Source organism: Pseudophryne corroboree, chromosome 6 (assembly GCF_028390025.1).
Source record: "Pseudophryne corroboree isolate aPseCor3 chromosome 6, aPseCor3.hap2, whole genome shotgun sequence".
NCBI lineage: Eukaryota > Metazoa > Chordata > Amphibia > Anura > Myobatrachidae > Pseudophryne > Pseudophryne corroboree.
In genome coordinates, this window is record NC_086449.1 from 589,933,378 (window position 1) to 589,953,632 (window position 20,255).

The window sequence follows — 20,255 nt, forward strand, 5'->3', positions numbered from 1 at the left end:
AGAATAGTAGTATATTGTACAGTATATGGGACTAGATTATGTCACTAGGTGTGGCTTCACAGTGATAGTAATAAATGATAAAAGTTCATTACACAGTTCATACACAATATAGTACATATCTGGAAAGGTTATTATTCACTGTGTAGGTCGCAATTACCATGTAAAAGTAATTAGAACAAGATGCAAACACAAAATTAACATATTAAGTTAAAATCAATTTACACATCCATCATCTACCCCTTTAAGAAATAAAAAGGCAACTTTATTTCTATTAACCAATTACAAATATCACTGTATTAATATGACTAGATTACAGCAATTACTATAGGATTAGTATAAGTGGGAGGGAGTCAGACACATTCAGCCAATCAGAACTGGTTTCTGATCATCAACTTCATCAGTTTGGATTTTGCACAAGGTGTTGAGCACATATGCCTCTGCATTCACTGTACTTTGGTCACGTTTATCTTCTTCAAGCCCCATTCTACCTTCCTAAGTGCAATGGGCAAGGACGTGTGGGAAAGGACACATGACAATTGTTGGTACACTTGTGCAGTTGAAAAAATACTCAAAGTTCGCTTACTGTATGTCCAACTGTACATAAGTATCATTTTGTAGAAGTTGTCTTTTGGTTATCAGTAGTATAGAAACATGAAAACAAGATCACTCACAGAAACATACATACACCCATATCTACAAAAAGACGCACAGGCATACATGCAGTTACAACAGGAAACAAACAGACTCTTTGATACGAGGATGGGAAGTCTCAATGCTAATTTCCTGACACACGTTTCTTCATATCAATTCTGTATTTGTCCTTCGCTTCCCTTTGGAGAATTCTCATCTGCAGCTTCTCCAGAATCCTACAGAAATACAGCATGTGGAAACATTGTGATGTTATCACACAGGATACAATTAAAACAAAAGCTTAAAATGATCATTAAGCAATCACAGCGTCTTTGTGTCCTACTACTGTATATTTTACAAGTAAGGGCCTATTTCTAAAGCAAAACATCAACTTTTAATGTAGCAATCCCACTTAGTTTCATTTTAAATTCAAAATGAATTCCATGTTTTTAAAGGGTAATCCTATCTTTGAGGATGCACCTGATCTCTAATACATGCTAGGAGCTTCAATACCATAAGCTGATCACATTGTGTTCTCCTAGCGCAGGAAAGAGCACAAATTATCACATCTTTCCCATAATGCTCAATAGGGCTTTTCTATTTGGCTTGGTGGGAAAAGCATGGATGGATTTTGGGCCTAATTCAGACCTGATCGCAGCAGCAAAATTGTTCTCTAATGGGCAAAACCATGTATTTACCCTGCACAGAAACAAGATAACTAGAGATGTGTACCGGACACTTTTTGTGTTTTGTGTTTTGTTTTTTTAATCTGGATCTCCTTTTGTGTTTTAAGTCTGGGGGGTAATTCAAACCTGATCGCTTGGCAGTGATTTTTTCACTGCTGCGATCTCTGCGCAGCCCAGGACTTAGTCAGCCGCTGCGATCACATCAGCCTGTCCGGGATCAGAATTGACGTCAGGAACCCTCCCTGCAAACGCTTTGACATGCCTGCGTTTTTCCAAACACTCCCAGAAAATGGTCAGTTGCCACCTGCAAATGCCCTCTTCCTGTCATACTCGTTGCGATCGCCCGTGCGTTCGGAAATTTTGCACCATCCCATCTCTGGCCGGTGATCCCCGTTGCTGCGGTCTGTCGTGCCTGCGCATTGCGGTGCATATGCATGCGCAGTTCAGATCTGATCGCAGGCTTTGAGAAAACACAGCCTAGCGATCAGGTCTGAATTGGCCCCCTGGACTGGTTTTGCCAAAACCACCCTTTCGGGTTTTGGTTTTGGATCTGTATTTTTTTTGGAAAAAACATAAAAACAGCTAGCATCACAGAATATTTTTTTTTTGGAGGGGGGTTTGTTCCTACAGTATTATTAACCTAAATAACATTCATTTCCACTCATTTCCAGTCTATTCTGAACACCTCACAATATTGTTTTTAGGCCAAAAGGTTGCACGGCGGTAGCTGGATGACTAAGCTAAACGACACAAGTGGGCAGGACAAACACCTGACCCATCTAGGAGTGGCACTGCAGTGGCAGACAGGATGGCAGTTTTAAAAACTAGGCCTCAAAGAGCACGTAATGCAAAGAAAAAAAAGAGGTGCAAGATGGAATTGTCTTGGGCCCTCCCACCCACCCTTATGTTGTTTAAACAGGACATGCACAATTTAATAAAACCATCATTTCAGAGACAGGTCGTCCTCCTGGAAAAAGCTTGCCAACTTCTCTGAATCATAGCTAGCTACAAACATACCACCTCCATATATGATGACTTTTCACATTATGAGAAGAGGCAAGAGGAAGAGGACAGTGTCAAGAAGGTGATTAAAAATTAGAGAGGCACACGCAATCAGGAACAACACACAGGCTTTCACCTCCACTCCTATCTTGGTGTGGAACATAAAGGACTTTAACATAGCAAATATATAATTACGACATTACTGGACAAACTGAAAAACTAGGGGCCAAAGCCTTCAAATTTGTACCCCTTCTCCATTTTCAGCGATTACGATAATCTCGGATTTAATGCTGGGATGCAAATAAACTGGTGTATACCACAGGATCAAGATTGGATATTTTTCCCTCCACGGAGTCTGTAGACTTATTTTGTTAAAATCTTGTGAGTTTCTTTATTTCCATTTTTTTAATTGTATTTTTATTTATATATTTTATGGCAGATGCCTTATTTTAATTTTTTACAGCTCCCAGTTACACGCATGTGAGCATACCTGTGTGTCCCAGTTATACGCATGTGAGCATACCTGTGTGTCTTGTTTATTTTATTCATATTTTATTTTTTAAATAAAGCAGTCCCTAAGATGTTTTAGCAGCCCCTCCTGAGCCCCCACAGCAGCCCCGGATCGGTTAAATTGAGTATGGGTGGGTTCATACAGTACTAAGCAGGACTGTGCAGTGAATTTTCTGTTATTCAGCCCCTGACCTAGTGGGTAAATTGAGTTCGGGTGGGTTCGGAATTTTTTGTTATTCAGCCCCTGCCCAAGTGTAGCTTTCCACTCTACAGTCGCAACTCATTTCATACTACAAGTAGGACTGTGGGAGGAAGCAATGCTAACCTCTGTGCACACAGCATGCCTCAGCCTGGCAAGCCAGACAACTTCCTGGCTGTAATCCACCATGAGACTCCATACTGGGCCCTTATTCAGTAACTGTTTGTGCAGGAGCTCCTGGTCCATCTAGTACTGCAATGCAATGGAAAGCTGAGATTTCATTTTGCAATGCAAGATCACTGAAACTCCATTCTAACACCACGAAATCTTGCGATAACCCTATGCAGCCCTTACATTGTACAATTACAGTATTAAGGAGAAAACATTTACAAAATAAAAGAAAAGAACTCTGTACAACAAATGCGCATCTTGTAAATAATCCTAAAATGTGGAACATTAATAATAAATCAAAATTAAGGTTGACTAATTGGAGCCATTCATTTGAGTCCCTAACATGAAATAAATTAGAAGAACCTCTCTCTAATGCTGGGTACACAGTGCACACACTAGAATATATATCTACTAGAGATGAGCGGGATCAGACAGGGCATACCTGGAATTATATGGCAGACATATAGACATAGGTGTGTTTGGAAAATCTAGTTTTGCCAGTTGCTAGAGAAAATTAAGTAGGAGATGCTTCCATGTCACATGCCGCTGGATTATGATTTTGTCTCTTCTGACTGGCTTTGGCCACAAATGTGGTATCTCCCCATTTTGTACTCAGAGTTGTATGTTTATTGGAAAACACTTCGTCAAACTTGGAATTTCCATTTCCACCTTTGCAGCTATATGTTTTCACAAATCTGGTTGTGATGTTGAAGCTTGTTTCATATTCTGCTCTAGGCTTTAGTTTAAACCTAGGATCAAGTACAGCAGCACCCCTGGAATTATACGGCTGCGCCTCTGGACTTATGCAGCTGATAGGCAACACCCCTGGACTTATACAGAATAGGCAGCACCCCTGGAGAATTACACAGCACCCCTGGACTGATAGGGCAGAGGGACAGCACCCATGTACAGCACAGGACAGCACCCCAGGACAGCACAGGACTGCAACACCCCTGTACAGCACCCCTGTGCAGCACAGGACTGTACCCCTGTACAGCACCCCTAACAGCACAGGACAGCACCCCTTTAGTTTTACAGCACACAGGACAGTGCCCCTTTATTTTTGCAGCACACAGGACAGTGCCCCTTTGTTTTTACAGCACACAGGACAGTGCCCCTCTATTTTTAAAACACACAGGACAGCACCTTCTAATTTTTACAGCACGCCGGACAGCACTCCTTTATTTTTACAACACACAGGACAGCGCCACGGCACCCCTTTATATTTACAGAACACAGGACAGTGCCCCTAACAGCACAGGACAGCACACATAATAGTACAGGACAGCACCCCTAACAGCACAGGAAAGCATCCCTGTACAGCAAGGGCCAGCAACAGAAATTTTGGGGCCCTGTACACCGATATCTCTGTGGGCCTCCCTCCCGGCCACTACTGTCACTGCCACTACCATGTAGAGAAGTTCTATTCAAAGTGCAGATATTGCTAGCCATGTGCTCAGCAGTAGTGTAGTGTATTTTTATTACACTGCATATTTCATAACACAGATAATATTTGCTATGCAATATAATAAAAATGTGCTTCACTAATGCTGAGCACCCAGCACAGTGGGCACAAAATCTGCACTTTTGTACACACGGGATTATCCGGACAGACGGAAGGACGAAGGGTTGCCCAGACAATATTGCTCGCAGTGAGAACAATAAAAATGCACACGCACCCCTAAAGTGAGGTCACGCCGCAAAAAGGGGTGTGGCTTCACTGCTAGGGGCATAGTCAAATAAGGCTTTCAGAATTACTGTACTTTCATGGAGGACAGTATGGGAGAGCTGGGGGCACAGGTAATGTAGTTGGCAGAAGTCCCTCTACCGTGTGCTAAATAGCCACACAGCCCAAGATGGAAAATGGAAAATAATACCCAAATATAACAGGAGGACTCACCCAGGGGTCTCTGAGGCTGCAGTGTCCAGGTAATGTCTCCATTGCCACTTTCCAGCTGGCCAGGAAGGCTTAAGGACCCTGGAGAGGTGGCTGGGGCGCCGTAGAACCTCACAGGCAGAGCGCTGCAACGTGAAGGCATTTCCAGGCACACAGCAGGAGGGAGCTGGTGCAGCCGTATGCTCCAAGCAAAGGGGAATGCTCCGGTGATGTGACATAGGCAGGACCAGCGGCGGGGATGGGGGGCATCAGCCAGCAGGTCAAGGTCAGAGCGACAACTCCCCGCCAAACTGTGGACAGACGGTCCAGGAAGCCGCGGCTGTCACCCGGGAGTAGAGAGGGGAAGGAGCTAAATGTGATAGCAGGGGTGTTGCACTGAGGTGATGATTGACAGCTGTTAGTTGCCCAGCAACTAATTTTCCCTCACAGCATAGGATCAGGGGCATATACATTTTAATACATCTATTGCATTGCACTGCCTCTACATCCATGCAGCCGCCACACTGCCTCAGCCCACAGTCACGGTTATCCCAGAACCTTGGGGCCCCCTACAACGTCGGGCACGGTATGGGTTTCCCCTTTGACCCCCCGTCACTGGGCCTGTGTACAGGACAGCAGCACCCCTGTACAGCACCCCTAACAGCACAGGACAGCAGCACCCCTGTACAGCACCCCTGTACAGTACCCCTGTACAGCACCCCTAACAGTACAGGATAGCACCCCCATACAGCACAGGACAGCAGCACTCCTAACAGCACAGGACAGCACCTCTAACAGCACAGGACAGCACCCCTGTACAGCACGCCTAACAGCACAGGAGAGCACCCCAGGACAGCATCCCTGTAGGTCACCCCTAACAGCACACAGGACAGCACCCCTAAACAACACACACACACACACACACACACACACACACACAGTGACCCCTCCCAACACACCAACCACAGAGAGACAGGGGCCTGTCTCCCTCACTCTCCAATTCTGGAGTGAAGATGGCGCAGATGATACTGTAAGCGATACAGCTTCGCTCTTACACAGAATTATGGAATTATTAGTGGTACGTTTTCAGTACTAGTTGACCCTGCTCTGCATCAGCCCTTCTGTCTATATAGACTGATATTGTTCACAGTAAAGTACAGCAGTGTGTTTGCAAATGATTTTTACCTGCACGTTACTTTCCTCTCCTGTGCCTGGCAGGGACTTCTGTGTGGTATGGAATGCCTAAAAATGAACATAATGGAATTTGTAAAGCACATTAAATTATTTTGATTACCTTAGACTAGACTATGCCACTGTATCTATTACTCAAAAAGAATTTTAATTAAATACAACCTCTAACCTTTTAAATGATATCACATTTTAGTGGAATTGTGTTATTAAGCTATTTCAATATGTGCTCTGATAATTAGGATATTCCTTACTTGATGTTGAAATTTATCAAATTGTGATAATACCAGTGGCAGAGTTTAACTATGGCAGTGCAATTATTTTGTCACAATTGATTGCCTTAGGATGTTGGTAGTATGCCAATGTGGCCCTCATTGAGTTGTTCTCATTCCATACAAGGCTCCATGCCATTTGAGTGTAACATGCCTATCTTTAGGCTCATGCCAACATTTATGGCTCTAATTTGAAAAAATTGAGAAATGTGAAAATAACATTTTATTTTATTTCTAGTGGGAAAAAAGTTTTTTCCTACAAGTATGTGCTACGAAGATTCAGTGAAATGCACCTCAGTTTTCAGGGACAAGCAATGAATTACCTTTTCTGTAGCTAAAATGCTGAAGAAAAACCTTTTTTAACTTTACTAAATAATAATAATATATATTCACCTTTTTTGCTTGCTGTATCTCCTCTGTGGATTTTGAGCGTCCCTTCACAGCATGCTTCTGCGGAGATGAAGCCTGTACAGAAAATGACATGTTATATGCATGAAACAGCATGCATACATTTGTCTAAGATCTAGGTTACTTTGATAAATGCAGCTAAGTACTGTTATGTATTTTAGCCTGTTTGCTAAATACACTTCATAGCCTGTGTGATGTTTATGCCAAATGATCCAAGGTCCCTTCCAGCATTCAGTTAGCAATCACCCATAAACAAAATCCTGCCAACTCTCCCTGGGTTTCTGTGTCTCATTATTTGGACTCAGAGTCCTAGATGTCTCCAGCAGCTTCCCAGATATTAATGGAGAATTGCTGTTAAAATGTACTTTCCCATTGAAATTAAAATTTTCTGTCTAGTTTTCCCAAATGTAACTAGCAAACATCCATTGTTTATTTCTTGTAAAACATTATTAAACTGAACTATTAAAAAATGTACTGTATTTTATTTAACAAAAGGAAATGAAGCACTATTTGCAATAACTTATTGAAACTTATCGAATACCCCCCTAACCCTATTCCTCCCTTACCACACCCTAACCTAGCCTCCCCCTTAATGCCTAACCCTAACCTTTCCCTTAGAGCTTAAACCTACCCCCCCCCCCCCAGTGGTGCCTAACCCTAACCCCCCTCTACGCAGCTTAAAACTTACTCCCCCCCTAAAGCCTAAACACCTCCCCCCAGCTGTAGCCAAACCCTAACCCTCCCGGATGTACTTAGCTTCGGGATTCCGACTGTTGGGATTCCGGCATCGGGATCCTGATCTGTTCTGGATTCCCGCGTCAGTGTTCTGACAGGTGTCAGGATTCATAGGTATTTGGACCGCCGGTATCCCAACAGTTGGCACCTTGAACGTATACCGTATGTACTCAGTATATGTATATTGTCATGTGCAGATTCAGCTCATACTGTACTTTCCAACTCTCTATGATAATCAGGAGACTCCCTAAATGAATAGCAATCAGAAGTGGATTTTGACCTCATAGTGCCCTAAGCAAGACATTGATTTCTTTCTTCAAACAATCCACAATCCACTGCTATCTGAATAAGAAATGCTTAAGTTACTTGTTAAAATGATTTACCAAAAGCGCTATAGCACTTGTAGAATAGAGAAAAACGATATAATACAACACTACAGTACTATACTGGTTTGTCTAGCCAATGACTGAGAATCCCTGGGGTGTCCTCACTGGGCACAGTCAAGTAGTATCAAGCATCCTCTCCCATTCATTGCTGTCAAGACAGCGGTCCTTCTTCTGTATCACTGCACTTTTGCTGGGTACATCCACAAGACCCACAAGGACGTAGGGCAAAATAAGAAAATCACTTGTCCTTCACAGACCTTCCCAGTTTTTTCATACTGATCGTCTTCTCTCCCGGTGCATGTGGCATGACCTGTCACATGCAGCGCACTGTAACAGTGCACTGTGAAAACGGGAGGAGAGAGAGTGGCTACAGTAAAAATACATAACTTTAGATAGCCATGTCTGTGATCCCCTTGGGACACACTGGGCTCTAAGTATCCACTTGGGATGCTGAATTCACTACTGGTAGCAATCGCCCTGTCTACCTGAAGAGTAAGGGTTATATTTACTGAAGTGCGGGTTTTTAGAAGTGGAAATGTTGCCCATAGGAACCAATCAGATTCTAGCTGTTATCTTCTAGCATGTGCTAGATAAGTGATAAATAGACTCTGAACAGTTGCTATAGGCAACAATTCCACTTCTAAAAACCTGCACTTTAGTAATATACCCTTAGAAATCTCGGTGATTGCACCTTACCCCTATTATGTAGGTGTTATTCTTGGTGAAAAAAGAAATCAGAGATGTATACATTCAAATGGGATCATCAGTGACATTTCCCTGCATTGGTTATTATAAGGCACAGTGATCCCTATGAGTACAAGCATTTTTAAATAAGGTTTTCCACGGGCAGTTATATGGACCTCTTGTAAAGAACAATACACAAGCAAGACTTACAAAGTATCAGTGTCTTTTCATCAACAAGTAGATCATGCTAACTGCTTTGGGGCTCATTAACATTTGGATGTACTGTAAGTCATTTTTATGACACGCCTCAGATGTAGCAGTATATGTCCACACTTACAGGTGTTACTTTCACAATCTCCCTGCAATGCGTATTCAAAAGTATGTAAGATTAAGTTTCAAGTAGGATTCAGCTGCATCTTACACTTATGACTCCTTACAATTAGAAAGACAGAAAAGGGGAGGCAAGGAGCATACAAATGTACTAGACTTGGTGCATATATGTAACTGTGAATATCTGTCCGCACCTCCCAACTGTCAATTGTATACAATTGGTTTGAATCACAGATGAAGAAGAATATTATTGGAATCAGAAGTCAACATAAAACTATTGGAATCACAAATAATAGCATCAGACATTAGCATTCCATTCTATAATGTGGTGATGAGAAGAATAATGGAAAAAATGTTAAGCAATCATAAACAATAACTTTCTAGTTTTCCCTAGACAAGGTACAAATGTCTTCACTGGCAAATATCATTGGAGCTCTGGTTGAAGTCTGCTGTGCCACAGCGTAACAATGGGGAAATGGGCACACAGATGTATGGGTGATACTGGGTTAGGGTAATGTCAATTAAACTCCATTCTTTTATCCAGAAGATGTAACTAGTGAAGGAAGGGTAATGTCACTTGACTATGGCAATTCACTTATCAATGAGGGGCTTTAGATGGTACAAAGTCTCTCACAGTGGCAGGGCTTTACTTATATTTGCATAAATCACTCAGTAATTGTAGAAATAAATGTCCGCCTTGCCCTGCATAGAACTCAGTCTTTCAAAACAAATGTCTACCTTAAACTTGCAAAAAACTCAGTCTTATCAGGACAAATACTGGCTTGGTACTTGTCCTAGACATCATTTTTGTTGATTGCCTTCAGTGGGTTTGGCTTGTAAACTGTGGTGCTGCTGGTTGCAGCCTTTTAATGCTGCACAGTCAATTACAGGGTTGCAGAGTTTAGAGGGCACACTTGCCTGTGACTTAGGCTGTCAATTTCTCAAGTACTCGCTCAGACCCTTGGACTGGAGGTATATGCTTGCTGTACCTGCTTTAGTTGGCCCCTCACTGACACATGATGGCCGCGACATCCGTGCCACACACCAAGCATGGCAGTGTACGGTCTCTGGCTGCGGCATCTCAACACTCGCTCTTCGGCTGCACCCTGCTGCTCACGCTACTGTAGTGCTGCTCTCACCGCCCAGCGTCCTGTGGCTGACCTTGTCCCCAGCTCCCGCTCTGCATTGTCTGCATATCCAGCACCTTCTGTCTCCACTTCTCTGCTCCTCCTTCTTCTTCCCACAAGGCCCTATTTTTTCCCAAGCAGCCTCTGTCCAATCAGCTCTCCTCTTTTGCACCACGTGAGCGGACCATGGGCTCAGCTTAACTCCTGCTGTTCCAGTGCCTTCACCTACTGCTGATGGAGATCGGTAGGCGCTCTTAAAAGGGCGTGCACACCAATTGTCCTGGGTACCACATAAATATCTGCTTTGCTGCACTGCACAGTCTTATCTGTTTTGCTTCAGTGTACAATCCTGAGCATGTCACTTCAAAAGACCTATTAAATCAGGGCTGGCCAAACCAGTCCTCGAGATCTACCAACAGTACACATTTTCCAGACCACCTAGCTGGTGCACAGGTGTAGTCATTACTAATTAAGATGTACTGCATTCATTCCTAACTGACAATTCTACAGATCTCCAGGAGGCCTGGAACTCATGAACTGTTGGTAGATCTCGAGGACCGGTTTGGCCAGCCCTGTATTAAATCATCTTTTCTACCTCTCAGTCTTTCTACTTTATGCAGATAATTATATATTATCAAATTCAGGTCCATCTGCATCTCCCAAATGCAGTTGTCCAATGTTTTAAGTACTGCACATGCATCTGAGTCACACTGCCCATGTACCCCAGTTGCTATAGTCTCTGTGTCTGCCTCCAGCACCACCTCACACCCTTCCATCCTTCCTGTTGGTGTCCCTCAGGGTTCTGTCCTTGGACCCCTTCTGTTCTCCCTGTATACCTCTTCCCTGGGTGCGCTCATTAACTCATTTGGCCTTCAATACCACCTCTATGCTGATGACACACAACTCTACCTCTCATCTCCTGATCTGTCCCCCTCTGTCCTCTCTCAGGTTTCCAGCTGCCTCTCTGCAATCTCCTCCTGGATGTCTGAACGCTCTCTAAAGCTCAACATGGACAAAACGGAACTCCCCCCATCCAGAGCAACACCCCCGACCAATATCTCCATCATTGTTGACAACACCACCATCTCCCCCGTTCCCCAACTCCGCTGCCTGGGCGTCACTCTTGACTCCTCCCTCTCCTTTGCACCCCACATCCAAGCTCTGGCACAATCCTGTCGTTTCCAGCTACGCAACATTGCTCATATCAGGCCATATCTCTCCCAGAGTGCAACTAAACTCATCATCCACTCACTGGTCATCTCACGACTGGACTACTGTAATGTCCTCCTCACTGGCCTCGCTTGCTCACATCTTGCTCCCCTCCAATCTGTCCTGAACTCCGCAGCTAGGCTTATCTTCCTCTCCCGCAGCTCCACATCTGCCACTCCCCTTCAACAAAATCTACACTGGCTCCCATTCCCCTACAGAATCCTCTTCAAACTCCTCACCCTCACATACAAGGCCATCTCTGTTAGGCGCCGGGGTCCGCTCGGCCGTGCGGCCCGGCGCCTAGCAACCAGGGACGCCGTGCGCGTTCAGCCGCCGGCTCCCTGGCAACGCTAAGACGCCGGGCGCACGGAGCCGCTCTGACCTTAGCAACGGGGACGCCACGTTCAGCCGCGTTCCCCGTTGCTGGGTCTATTCTCATTACCCTGATTATGTGCTGGCCGTGCAGCATGCAAGCTGCACGGCATTTCTATTTGATTGTCCTGTCTGGATCCTGATTGGAGGGTGCCTGAATAAAGGCACCCTCAGGACTTCTTACAGACGCCGGTGATAGCTTCCTGTTTGCCTGTGTCTGCTGCAGAGAGTTCCCAGTCCCGGTCTTTTCGGTTGTTCCTGTCCTCAGAGATCCTGTACTCGGAAGTTACCATCTGTTCCTGGAGTCTGACCGAGCACCTTTAACATCTGGTGGTGTTCGTGAGTCGCGGCGCAGCCGTGTGTTGCGGCTTGTCCGCTTCTGTTTATTATTTTGTTTAATTGTGTTCTGGAGCTTTGCGGAGGATTCCGCTTCCACAGATCCACTCTGGTGTCCGGCGGTGCCGGATAGGAGTGTCGGATCAGTGGATCCTTGGTTGTCCTTTTTCCTGGCGGCTAGTCCGCACATACCTTTTGATTTAGTTAGTTAGCTTATAACCCCTGGCCTGGTTGCTTAGTCAGAGGGCCCCTTGTTATCACCCTGTCTCGGACTTCCCCTTGTCTCCCATTAAGACCTGCGGGGGCATCGGGGTTGGGCAGACATAATCCGCCCTTCGAACGCGGCTGCCATGGGCTCAAGCAACCATAGTCTCGCAGGGGATTTCTGATAACACGGGCGAGACAACGGAGTTAGGGCGCCAGGGGTTACTAGGCTATCCAGCTCCCACAACCAGCTTATTTTCCTGTACTCAGATCCCTGCCATAAGATCTCCTCCGGTCTGGAGTACAGGAATCATAACATTATCACCGGCCTACAAAAGAAAAGATTTAACTTACAGTAAATTTTTTCACTTTTTAGTTGGGAGATTTTTGTCGGCCTTATGAATCCCACCGGTGTTGGGCCAAACCCTGGCCAGCTTCTTGTTAGTCAGATTCAGGAACTTACTCAGATGGTTCAGGATCTGTCCCTCCGGGTGAGGTCACAGGAAGATCTGTTACGGACTTCCCCGAGGGTCATCCCTGAACCAAAAATGCATCTGCCTGACCGTTTTTCTGGGGATAGAAAACAGTTTTTTAATTTTAAAGAATCTTGCAAACTGTATTTTCGTTTAAGACCAGTTACCTCAGGTACAGAGGCTCAGCGGGTTGGGATTATTATTTCTCTACTTCAGGGGGATCCTCAGACCTGGGCTTTTGGTTTAAAGACAGACGATCCGGCCTTATCGTCTGTAGACGCCTTTTTAAAATCTTTAGGGCTATTGTATGACGACCCTGATAGAGAGGCGTCCGCAGAAAGTCAGTTGCGTGCTCTTAGACAGGGTAGGAATCCCGCAGAGAATTATTGTACGGAGTTTCGCCGTTGGTCGAACGACTGTGGCTGGAATGACCCAGCCCTGCGCAGTCAGTTTCGCCTCGGCTTATCGGAATCTATAAAAGACAGTCTCCTCCAGTATCCCGCTCCTGAGACCCTCGATAACCTCATGGAGCTATCTATTAAAATAGATCGTCGGCTCAGAGAGCGGAGGGCTGAAAAAGGGGCATCTGTCGGGTCCTCTCCCTGGGTTCCTTCCATTCCGGTAGACATAGAGGAGCCTATGCAGATTGGTCTCTCCAAATTGTCTCCGGAAGAAAGAACCAGGAGGCAAAATTATGGTCTGTGTTTATACTGCGGAGGTAAGGGACATTTTGCCCGTAGTTGTCCAAACAAGTTGGGAAACTTCCTGACCAAGTGAATTGTGAGGGGGTTCACTTTGGTCTGCAGCTCATCTCCTCAAATAATTCACTGTTGGTTCCTGCTAAAGTTTCCTATGGCAGCCTCTGTTCCTCGGTCTCTGCTTTTGTGGACAGTGGAGCTGCAGGAAACTTTATGGATTTAACATGGGCCAAGGCCTTAGGTATTCCTCAGCTAACCTTAGGTAGGTGTATCACCATGCATGGTTTAGATGGGAGTCCTTTATCCAATGGGGTTATTTCTCTATGTACACCTCCTGTTTTGCTCTCGGTGGGAGCTCTGCATTCTGAAAAAATTGAGTTTTTCCTTACCCATTGTCCAGCAGTTCCTGTGGTTCTGGGTCATCCTTGGCTGGCCTTTCATAATCCCGTCATTGATTGGCAGTCTGGGGAGATCCTACAATGGGGTACCATCTGTGATAAAGAATGTATTACGCTTCCTATCCGAGTAGCTGCCGCCAGTTCCGCACATATTCCTAGGGAATACCAGGATTTTGTTGATGTGTTTTCCAAGGGCAATGCGGATATTTTGCCTCCCCATAGGCCTTATGATTGTGCCATTGAGTTAATTCCTGGTGCCACGTTGCCTAAAGGAAGGTTATATGCATTGTCTGGTCCTGAAACTGTGGCCATGAATGAGTATGTGAAAGAAAGCCTTGGGAAAGGGTTTATCAGGCCATCTAAATCCCCTTTAAGTGCAGGTTTCTTCTTCGTAGAGAAGAAGGATGGTTCACTCAGACCCTGCATTGACTTTAGAGCTTTGAATAAAATCTCAGTAAAGAATACTTACCCTCTGCCGCTGATCTCTGTCCTCTTTGATCAGCTACGTTCGGCTGTTATTTTTTCTAAGATTGATCTTAGAGGAGCATATAACCTCATCAGAATCAGGTCAGGGGATGAGTGGAAAACGGCATTTAGTACTCAGTCGGGCCACTATGAGTATCTGGTCATGCCATTCGGCCTATCTAACGCTCCGGCAGTTTTCCAGGATCTCATTAATGATGTGCTCCGTGAGTTTCTGGGAAGATTCGTCGTGGTCTATTTAGACGATATTTTGATATATTCTGACTCCGTGGAACAACATGTTACCCAGGTGCGTCAGGTGCTAAAGAGATTACGTGAAAATCACTTATATGCCAAGCTGGAGAAGTGTGAATTTCATGTCACGGAAGTATCCTTTTTAGGGTACATTATTTCCCCTCGGGGATTCCGAATGGAACCAAAAAAGCTCCAAGCCATCCTTAGTTGGGCGCAACCCACCAATTTAAAAGCAATTCAGCGCTTTTTAGGGTTTGCAAACTACTATAGAAGATTTATTCACTCTTTCTCTGACCTAGTTGCTCCCATTGTGGCACTTACTAAGAAGGGAGCAGATCCTACCAATTGGTCATGTGAAGCGGAGTTATCTTTTCAGGCCTTAAAACAAGCCTTTGTCTCAGCCCCTGTCCTTAGACATCCCAACCCAGAATTACCTTTCATTATTGAGGTGGATGCCTCGGAGGTTGGAGTAGGGGCTATCCTTTCTCAGAAGGATCCAGATTCCCTTGAGTTACATCCTTGTGCCTTTATGTCCAGGAAATTCTCATCTGCAGAATCCAACTACGATGTTGGTAACCGGGAATTGCTGGCTATTAAATGGGCTTTCGAGGAGTGGAGACAATGGCTTGAAGGAGCTACCCACACCATTTCAGTTTTGACTGATCACAAAAATCTTCAATACATTGAATCGGCTAAACGACTGAATGCCCGACAGGCTCGTTGGGCTTTATTTTTTACTCGTTTCAAATTCATTATCACCTTCAGACCAGGTTCCAAGAATACCAAGGCAGATGCCCTGTCACGCAGTTTCCTTCCGGTTCAAGACAACAGTCCTGTTACTCCCATACTTCCGCCTTCAGTCATTCAGGCAGGTCTCACACAGGATGTATTTTCCCAATTAAAGCTGCTTCAACATCAAGCTCCAGGAAATACTCCTGCTAGTCGTCTTTTTGTTCCTGAGTTTTTGAGAGCAACTGTTTTGGCGGAATTTCATGATAGCAAAGTTGCAGGGCATCCGGGAATCGCTAAGACTTTGGAATTAGTATCCCGCTCAGTATGGTGGCCTGGTCTTTCCAAAGACATTAAAGAGTTTGTTTTTTCATGTCAGGTCTGTGCACAGCATAAAGTTCCCCGTTCTTTGCCTATTGGTCAACTTATGCCCTTGAAAGTTCCTCTTAGGCCATGGTCGCATATCTCCATGGATTTTGTGGTGGATCTCCCTCTGTCAGCCGGATGCCGAGTCATATGGGTGGTAGTGGACCGTTTTAGCAAGATGGCCCATTTTATTGCTCTTCCCCGATTGCCATCTGCCCAGGGATTGGCAGTCTTGTTCCTCCGTCATGTTTTCAGACTCCATGGGTTACCCACTGATATTGTTTCTGACAGGGGTCCACAATTCATTGCGCAATTTTGGAAGTCTTTTTGTGCTTCATTAAAGATGAAATTATCATTAACCTCCGGCTATCATCCACAATCCAATGGACAGACTGAGCGAGTTAACCAATCTCTAAAACAATATTTGCGTTTGTACTCGGCCAAACTCCAAAATGACTGGTCTGAGTTTCTTCCATTGGCGGAGTTTGCTTATAATAATGCCTGTCATTCCTCCACCAATGTGTCTCCATTTTTTGCAGTTTTTGGTTTCCACCCCAGAGCTAATTCATTTTTTCAACATTCCTCTGTCTCCTCTCTGGCCCTGACCTCTCATCTTAAACTTATTTGGAAAAAAGTGCACCTGGCTCTCAGAAAAGCAGCTTTCCGGGAAAAAAAAATTTCTGACAGGCTCCGGCGGCCGTGCACTTTTAAAGTAGGAGACAGGGTGTGGTTGTCAACTCGCAACATCAAACTTCGACAAACCTCAGCCAGATTGGGTCCTAGATATATTGGACCATTTCTCATTATCAAAAAAGTCAATCCAGTTGCTTTCCGGTTACGTTTACCAAAAACTTTACGGATCGGAAATACCTTCCATTGCTCATTGCTTAAACCATATGTTTCGTCCAGCAGATTTCCTCGTAAAGAATCTCAGGGGAGATCACCAGTTAATGTACAGGGTCAGCAAGAGTTCTTGGTTGAGAAGGTTCTCGATTCCAAGTTGTCCCGGGGTCGGCTTTATTTTTTGGTGCATTGGAGAGGTTATGGGCCAGAGGAAAGGTCGTGGGTCCTGGATGAAGACCTTCATGCCCCAAAGCTCAAAAGGGCATTTTTTCGTGAATTTCCTCGGAAACCTGGCTTTAGGGGTTCCTTGACCCCTCCTCAAGGGGGGGGTACTGTTAGGCGCCGGGGTCCGCTCGGCCGTGCGGCCCGGCGCCTAGCAACCAGGGACGCCGTGCGCGTTCAGCCGCCGGCTCCCTGGCAACGCTAAGACGCCGGGCGCACGGAGCCGCTCTGACCTTAGCAACGGGGACGCCACGTTCAGCCGCGTTCCCCGTTGCTGGGTCTATTCTCATTACCCTGATTATGTGCTGGCCGTGCAGCATGCAAGCTGCACGGCATTTCTATTTGATTGTCCTGTCTGGATCCTGATTGGAGGGTGCCTGAATAAAGGCACCCTCAGGACTTCTTACAGACGCCGGTGATAGCTTCCTGTTTGCCTGTGTCTGCTGCAGAGAGTTCCCAGTCCCGGTCTTTTCGGTTGTTCCTGTCCTCAGAGATCCTGTACTCGGAAGTTACCATCTGTTCCTGGAGTCTGACCGAGCACCTTTAACATCTGGTGGTGTTCGTGAGTCGCGGCGCAGCCGTGTGTTGCGGCTTGTCCGCTTCTGTTTATTATTTTGTTTAATTGTGTTCTGGAGCTTTGCGGAGGATTCCGCTTCCACAGATCCACTCTGGTGTCCGGCGGTGCCGGATAGGAGTGTCGGATCAGTGGATCCTTGGTTGTCCTTTTTCCTGGCGGCTAGTCCGCACATACCTTTTGATTTAGTTAGTTAGCTTGTAACCCCTGGCCTGGTTGCTTAGTCAGAGGGCCCCTTGTTATCACCCTGTCTCGGACTTCCCCTTGTCTCCCATTAAGACCTGCGGGGGCATCGGGGTTGGGCAGACATAATCCGCCCTTCGAACGCGGCTGCCATGGGCTCAAGCAACCATAGTCTCGCAGGGGATTTCTGATAACACGGGCGAGACAACGGAGTTAGGGCGCCAGGGGTTACTAGGCTATCCAGCTCCCACAACCAGCTTATTTTCCTGTACTCAGATCCCTGCCATAAGATCTCCTCCGGTCTGGAGTACAGGAATCATAACAATCTCTAATTCCACTGCTCCCTACATCTCCAACCTCCTTTCCCTTCATACTCCCTCCCGCCCCCTACGGTCGACTAATGACCATCGCCTCTCCACCGCCCTGGTCACTGCTTCCCATGCACGAGTTCAGGATTTTGCCCGTGCTGCACCCCCTCAGTGGAACGCACTCCCCCGCTCCATTAGACTCTCCCCAACCTTGCAAAGCTTCAAACGGGCACTAAAAACCCACCTATTCATCAAAGCATACCCTCCCGATGCATAACCCAGTGCTGAAGCTGCGCTTCCACCCCCCTGCCTCATGCCGTGAACATCTCAGCTTTGCTTGCATACTGCCATCAGGCTACCTCCCACTTGCCTGCACCTCTTGTCATCTGTCTGTCGCCCCTCCCCATTAGATTGTTAGCTCTTCAGAACAGGGCCCTCTTTCCTCTTGTTATCTAAGCCCTCGTCTCAACACACTTCACTCACAGCTCTCCCCTACTCAACGACCATCTTTATCCTGCTAGTAAAGGCTCATCTCCATCTATGGCCACCAGCCTCTAGTAGTACGATGATCACTCCCTCAATACTTACATCTTAGCTGTATTATGTCTGGAGAATGTGTGGTGCTCTGTTACCTGTACTCTATTTCTGTTATTTATTTACTGTAATGCAATGTTTTGTCCCCTGTACTGTCCTTTGTACGGCGCTGCGAAACACATGTGGCGCCTTATAAATAAAATGTAATAATAATAATAATAATAATAATAATGCACAGAACTAATTTGGACACAGGGAGTGTGGTTTGTAGTGAGCATTCGTTGGAGGTAACAGGGGGGTTAGCTAGGCAGATTCTGACCTTAACACAGCCACTCACACAGGAGGTCATACTCAGATGGAGAAAATGCACCTGCCATGGTGCAAGTTTCGATGGTGCATCCGATGGTGTGTCTAAAGGCTCACCCAGGCAAATTTCCACATGTGCCAGATGCTGGAAGTGGGTGTCTCAGTTTTGGAGCAATTGGCCGCGGCAGTAGCAGAAGGATGCAGTTACCTTTGCGCCAAAAGATGGAGCCGCCTCTGTGCGAACTTAGAATTAAGCCTTAAACATTTCACCTGTCTCCCATCTCTTTCAAATGTACTCTAATGAATGCACACTCTGCTTGTCCAAACCAACCTCCAACACTGACCACCTTCTCTCAAACAACCTCAATCTTCTGGCAACAAAAGATACTTAGGTTCCACAATCAGCCACTATTTCACCAGCTGGCCTTTAACTTATTGGCCTCCACTTAAACACACTTCAGTTGCCTGGAAGTAGACAAACAGGTTGAGCTGAAAGATTACTATCCCCATCCTGCACAGTCACAATTCTACCATGTTTCATCACTTACATTCTCGTTTGAAGACCAGAATTTCAGCCTTATATATGTCTGCATGATCTATCACAACCCTGGATCTACCTAACAATTTTTGAACATGTTTGGCTCAGATCTTCAAACATCCCCACCATCATCCTGGGTAATATCACCATCTCAATTAGAAATCCATTTTCTTTATCTACCTCCAAATATACTCTTTCTAACCTCCTCTCAGCCCCCAACCTGTGCGCAGTACAGAGGACTGTTGTTATGGATCGATTGAGGCATCAAGTGAATTATGTTATTTTCAATTTTGTGCTACAACTGGGAGATGTAGTTGTTCATCGCCCCATTATTTGAGCAGCTGACATCTGTATGGTTAGACCTGATGAGGTACATTTGTCTGTTTTTGCCTCGGTCTTGATTGTAGCCAAGCTGTTTTTGTTCTTATACTTCATTATTGTAGATCAATTGGATGGCGGCTGCAGTTCCATTACATCCTGACTTTTGACAGAAAAGCATTGCTCTTCAGCGACCTGCAGTAAGAGGTGATTGTGGGGCACCTTCCCTTAAAAAAAAAAGGAAAGGTGTCCTGTTTTCCTGGGCATGTCTTGAGCGACATTTAAACTTGCCAAATTAAGGGAGGAGGTCTTTCTCCACAGTCCAGGTTCTGTCAGGGGCATATACCCACCCCAGTTTATAGCATGTTCATTTGGCTGTAGCTGATAGTCTGCAATGCTTTCTCAGCCACCACCCAGCAGTTCCATAAATATGCATTTAATAAAAGCTGTGACTTTACTGAAACTACATTGGGGATTCAGTCAGAATCCCAACAGTCAGAATCCCAATAGAGGAATTATGATAGTTTTAATCCTGACGGTAAGTACTGGGACACTACGGCGCCAGCGCATGCGCAGTAGAGACCCGTTCGCTCAGCTGCAGGTGTGGCAGATATAACATTTGCAGAGAGAATTAGATTTGGGTGGGTTATTTTGTTTCTGTGCAGGGTAAATACTGGCTGCTTTATTTTTACACTGCAATTTAGATTTCAGTTTGAACACACC

The 20,255-nt window shown here is 45.5% G+C and overlaps 1 long non-coding RNA gene across 3 annotated transcripts in view; it reads right to left on the reverse strand.

Moving 5' to 3' along the window:
* Positions 1–240: 240 nt before the first annotated feature.
* LOC134933045 (uncharacterized) overlaps positions 241–20,255 on the reverse strand; it is a 164,962-nt gene continuing 144,947 nt past the window's right edge. For all 3 annotated transcript variants that reach the window (XR_010179575.1, XR_010179577.1, XR_010179576.1), the window contains 3 exons: positions 6,928–6,999; positions 6,260–6,316; positions 241–866 (listed from right to left, as the gene is read on the reverse strand). This is a non-coding gene — a long non-coding RNA (uncharacterized LOC134933045). The remainder of the gene's footprint in view (positions 867–6,259; positions 6,317–6,927; positions 7,000–20,255) is intronic.